Here is a 6,176-nt window from a genome sequence, read left to right on the forward strand (position 1 = left end):
AGCAATTGCAGATGGGAAGAAGAATGGTAACAATGTATTTCACACATTTTTAGCCACCTTTGAGTACAATTCAATACAGCTGGAAACGAAGTCAGTCCAGCTTGACAAGCCACCACGCTGTAGGGGCAGCGAGTTATATGGGCCTGTGGTGCCCCAGCTCCAGCAAATTCAGAGCCAGGGGGGCTTGGCTCCACCAACGTTCAGGGCCAGGTCTCTCCCCTGACTCTGCCAGCCACCCTGCCACTGTGACAGCGACTGACATGGCCCTCACCTCATGAATACCCCCACTGCACCCCCTCATGCACCATTAACTCTACCCCCTTATTTTCCCCCCCAGCTCCCACCCCTCATCAGTGTCCTCTTTTTGGGCACCTGGAATATGGTCACCCTAGTAACAAACATACAATAAAATCTCACCATTCTACATGCAGTGGATTACACACATTTCAACAGCAAAATATTCAGCAGCTCATGAGTTTTCCAATGATCCCTCACCAGGCATATGTTGTAATCTGACTTTCTGCACATCCTAGGCCACTATACCCCACCCAGTTAAGTTACCCCTGCAAAGAGCCCAATCATCTGGATTAGACTAAAGCATTACAACCATCTGGAGACTAATCTATTGTCTGCCACAGGCTGGGAATTGGCAGGACTGGGATGCACCACTGTCCAAGGCCCCTGCAATGGCAAGGAATTCCTCTGGTGAGATACCCCCAGATGATTCTAGCAAGGCAACTCACACCCCATGCTGTGGAGCGAGGTGGAAAAAAAAACCCAAGGTCCCTACTGTGACAGAATCCCTGGGGTGCCCCCTTAACTCTCCAAGCCTGGGCTGTCTCTCTCAATGCTTTGTTAGTGATAAGCAGCAAACCCCTCCAGGTGCAGTTATCACTCAGCACAACAGCATGTGGCACTCCACACCCAGCTAGATTGCATGAATGCTCCCTGAGCCACTGATGAATCACACAGAGAAAGGTACAGGCCAATTGCTCCCCAGCCTTGCATCCCAGAACTGTACTGTCTTGCCCTGGTCAGAAGCCTCATCAGTGTAAGTTTATTACCCAGTTCAGCCCTCCCTCAGTGTGGAGAGGACATACACAAGCCTTTGTAAACTGATCTGAGATTTCCCAAACACTTCAACCAAAACACACTGTTTTAGGTGAAATACGAAACAGATTTATTAGCTACAGAAAGAGATTGTAAGTGATTATAACTGGTAGGCATAAAAGGTCAGAGATAGTTATTTAAGAAAATAAAAGGTAAGCACACAGTCTAAATCTGAAACCCTATTACACTAGGCAGTATTTAGATTAAGCAGTTTTCTCACCCCTCACTGGATGTTCCAGTTCTTAATACACAGGCTTCTCTCTCAAGCCTGGGACCAGTCTCCTCAGTTAAAGTCTTTGTTTTTTCCAGCGTTCTTGTTGCTTTCAGCGTGAGTGGGGGAGGAGAAAGGTAAAAGCATGATGCCGCTGTCCCTTATTTCATATCCTCAGTCTGTGCCTGGAAAATACTAGCCCAGATGTGTCATGGTGGGCTTTGCTGAGTCACAGGGTTGAGCAATCCTCTGGTGCTGTCTTATGCAACTGACATTGAATTGTAAATCCCTTGATTACAGCCCCCCTGTTGATTAATTGTCATTGACCATCCTCCTGGGAGTGGTTTGCCTTCTTTGTATGTCACTAGCAAACTTACACCTTATTTCAGTAACAAGAATATGGCAAAATCTCATACCTTGATACACACTAATGAGATACGTATCTTGAAAGAACAGTGGGTTTCAGCAGATCATGATCTTTCATATGATATCCTATATAGTCTGCTTTGCATGAAATATATCATAATTATATGACAGGGTTGGATATGGGGGTTCCATGGTGCTTGCTTTGAGGTACAGAGTACCACACCTTCAGTAAAATTTCTTCCTGACCTCAAAATGTGGATCATTTTTGACCCTGAGGATGTGAACAAGACACACCAGCCAAGCATCTGAGAAAGATACTTTTTTAAGCCATCCCAGTCAATGTCCCATCTCCAGCCATGGCCAATCTCTGATGCTTCAGAGGAAGGAGAAAACATAAAACCCGGAATACATAAGGGAAGGGGTATTTCTTTCCTGATGCCTGCAGGAGATCATCTGAAACCCTGAAGCATGAGATTTTGGACAAAAGACATAGGACTAAATGGGCCACCAATCCCCATCTCTCAGCATCGCAGGCAATCACATAATTATACAATCCCACTCATCAATTTATCAAGATCTATTTTAAATCTAATTTAGCTATTTGTTCCTACTCCTCAATTCTTTGGAATGTGGTGTCCCACCCACCACCTTCAACATGACTTCCCTGCACAGCTACCTTCTCAATTCTTGTTTTCCTGAGTTGAGCACAAAAGTCAGGAATCAGCTCAGAGTAGGGGATATGTGCAGGGGTTAGTCAAGAAATAGCACAGAACTGGACTGGTATTGAGAGAAACTGTAAGTATCTTCGGGATGCCTGGTTGTATGTTTGAGATAGTTATGGGAGAGCAGCAGAGTGCGCTAGGGCTATGGTATAGTGCTTGCATGCATTTACTTTTATGTGTTTTGCTGCAAGAGTTCACAGGGACAGATTGTGTTCCAGATAAGTGGGTGGGTTTATGCAAATGAGGAGTGTATGGGAGCAGCTAGGGAAACCGGTGAGATGAACCAAACTAACCAGGTGGAAAGAATTCTCTGTCTTGGAGCAGAATCCTGTGTTAAGAGTTCTTGTAAAAGACCTTTCTGAATAGAGTTTTACAGTACTATGACTGTATGCAATCACTTGGTTTAATGCTGTTTTGGGGGGGTTAAACCTTCTATTCTCCCCTTGGGGTAGCTGATCCTGATTGTCACAACAGGTGCCTGTGTCAACATTTCTATTTTTATTTTTTTTTAACCAGAAGATATCCTGATTTTCTTCACTTTCTGTGAGCCCTTTGCTGCTGTTTACAACCCCATCCTTCCTTCTCACCAGAATCAGTATATTTTTCTGTAGCCCAGGAACAGTACCATCCTTTCACTTTGATTCCCTTTACGAGCTGACAATCCAGGCAAGTAAAGCGATCAACAAGTTGTGTATCCTTAAATATGTTGTTAGCCCCATTGAATTTAATAGGTCGACTCACAGGCTTAAAGTTAAGCATGTGCTTAAGTGTGTTGCTGGATCAAAGACTAAGAGACCAGCAGGACAAGGACAAAGAATAGTAAAGTTTACCTGGGAGCAGCACAATGTGTATTCCCTGTAACTAGGTCTAGTTGAAAAATTTCCATCAAAATTGTTTTCTGACAGAAAATTAAGCTTCTGAATACATGAAATGTTTCACAGAGAGCATGAAAAATTTCAACTTTTGGTTGAAAACTGAGAAATTCGTGGTTAAAAATTTTCAGTTTTTTTGTGTTTCAAGTTTTGGATGAAAAGTCAAAAATTTCTATGGAACATTCAACCAAAACATTTGTTCTTCATTTTAATATGATTTTTTTTTCAGGGGGAGGAGAGAAGAGAGGAAGATTTTCCAAACAGCTCTACCGTAATCCTTTCAGAGGAAAGATGGTGTCTTTTCTGGGTTTGAACAGTGCACAACATAATGTGGTCCCATCACTTTTGGAGCTTTTAGACTCATAGACTCTAAGGTCAGAAGGGACAATTATGATCATCTAGTTTGACCTCCTGCACAACGCAGGCCACAGAATTTCACCCACCCACTCCTGTAACAAACCCCTAACCTATGCCTGAGTTATTGAAGTCTTCCAGCAAGTGACCCGTGCCCCACGCTGCAGAGGAAGGCAAAAAACCTCCAGGGCCTCTGCCAATCTGCCCTGGAGGAAAATTCCTTCCTGACCCCAAATATGGCGATCAGTTAAACCCTGAGCATGTGGGCAAGACTCACCAGCCAGACACCCAGGAAAGAATTATCTGTAGTAACTCAGAGCCCACCCCATCTAACATCCCCTCACAGACCATTGGGCATATTTACCTGCTAATAATCAAAGATCAATTAATTGCCAAAATTAGGCTATCCCATCATACCATCCCCTCCATAAACTTATCAAGCTTAATCTTGAAGCCATATATGTCTTTTGCCCCCACTACTCCCCTTGGAAGGGTGTTCCAGAACTTCACTCCTCTAATGGTTAGAAACCTTCATCTAATTTCAAGTCTAAACTTCCTAATGTCCAGTTTATATCCATTTGTTCTTGTGTCCACATTGGTACTAAGCTTGAATAATTCCTCTCCTTCCCGGATATTTATCCCTCTGACATATTTATAAAGAGCAATCATATCTCCCCTCAGCCTTCTTTTGGTTAGGCTAAACAAGCCAAGCTCTTTGAGTCTCCTTTCATAAGACAGGTTTTCCATTCCTCAGATCATCCTAGTAACCATTCTCTGTACCTGTTCCAGTTTGAATTCATCCTTCTTAAACATGGGAGACCAGAACTGCACACAATATTCCTGAAGAGGTCTCACCAGTGCCTTATATAATGTTACTAACACCTCCTTATCTTTACTGGAAATACCTCGCCTGATGCATCCCAAGACCACATTAGCTTTTTTTAACGGCCATATCACATTGGCGGCTCATAGTCATCCTGTGATCAACCAATACTCCGAGGTCCTTCTCCTCCTCTGTTACTTCCAACTGATGTGTCCCCAATTTATAACCAAAATTCTTGTTATTAATCCCTAAATGCATGACCTTCCACTTTTCACTATTAAATTTCATCCTATTACTATTACTCCAGTTTACAAGGTCATCCAGATCTTCCTATATGATATCCCAGTCCTTCTCTGTATTGGCAATACCTCCCAGCTTTGTGTCATCCGCAAACTTTATTAGCACATTCCCACTTTTTGTGCCAAGGTCAGTAATAAAAAGATTAAATAAGATTGGTCCCAAAACCAATCCCTGAGGAACTCCACTAGTAACCTCCTTCCAGCCTGACAGTTCACTTTTCAGTATGACCCATTGTAGTCTCCCCTTTAACTAGTTCCTTATCCACCTTCAATTTTCATATTGATCCCCATCTTTTCCAATTTAGCTAATAATTCCCCATGTGGAACTGTATCAAATGCCTTACTGAAATCAAGGTAAATTAGATCCACTGCGTTTCCTTTGTCTAAAAAATCTGTTACCTTCTCAAAGAAGGAGATCAGGTTGGTTTGGCACGATCTACCTTTTGTATTTTGTCCCAATTACCATTGACCTCATTGTCCTTAACTACTTTCTCCTTCAAAATTTTTTCCAAGACCTTGCATACTACAGATGTTAAACTAACAGGCCTATAGTTATTCGGATCACTTTTTTCCCCTTTCTTAAAAATAGGAACTATGTTAGCAATTCTCCAGTCATACGGTACAACCCCTGGGCATTACCAGGTATAAATGCTTAATAATATTTAATAAAATTTGCACCGAACTAAACATAAAATTTCAGTGTGCTTCTGCAGAGCTCTGAAATTTAAGGGTTGATCCAACTTCCACAGACATCACTTTCTGTCAGCCAATCAGAAAACACCAATGATGTTATTTCCTAACTGTGGATGACTGCAGGAACTTGATCAAATCGTGACCCCAGGAAAGCATGATCACAGCACTTACACAAATCACAAGAATCATAATATCAAACGGAAGGAAACTGATCACAACTCCTCGTAGGGCAGGTCTACACTACAAAATTAAGTAGGCCTAACTTACGTCGGCATACAGCTGCCGCAGTAATTACGTGGCTTGTATATGCCTACACTTTGCTCCTTGTGTCAGCGGTGTGCGTCCTCACTGGGAGCGCTTGTATTGATTGTACTGTCAATGGGGGGCATTGTAAGCTGGCTTCTGACAGCTAGTAACAGTCAATGTATGTAACTCAGTGTCTCCACTCACACTACGTCAATGTAACTACATCAACTTTCACTCTACACCTCTCATGGAAGTGGAGTTATTAAATTGCTGTGGCGGGGCAGTTATTTTAGTTCCCTAGTCAGGTTGACGTCAGCTACTTTGCATCAACCTAACTCTGCAGTGTAGACTAGGCCTCAGGCTCTTGTCAGACTGTCAAGAGGGCATCTGCCACCCTAATAGGGAAGCAGACCTTCCCTCCCTCCCCAAAACTGCAGCTGAAATAAATAGACAGGAGAAGAGCAGAAAATACATCCATTA

The 6,176-nt window shown here is 42.8% G+C and overlaps 1 protein-coding gene across 2 annotated transcripts in view; it reads right to left on the reverse strand.

The window, feature by feature from the left end:
* The window catches only part of LOC128847240 (butyrophilin subfamily 1 member A1-like), an 83,622-nt gene that overhangs the window by 46,770 nt on the left and 30,676 nt on the right, over positions 1-6,176 (reverse strand). The gene's annotated exons all lie outside the window — the stretch shown is intronic.

The sequence above is a fragment of the Malaclemys terrapin genome, chromosome 13 (genome assembly GCF_027887155.1).
Source record: "Malaclemys terrapin pileata isolate rMalTer1 chromosome 13, rMalTer1.hap1, whole genome shotgun sequence".
Classification (NCBI taxonomy): Eukaryota; Metazoa; Chordata; order Testudines; family Emydidae; genus Malaclemys; species Malaclemys terrapin.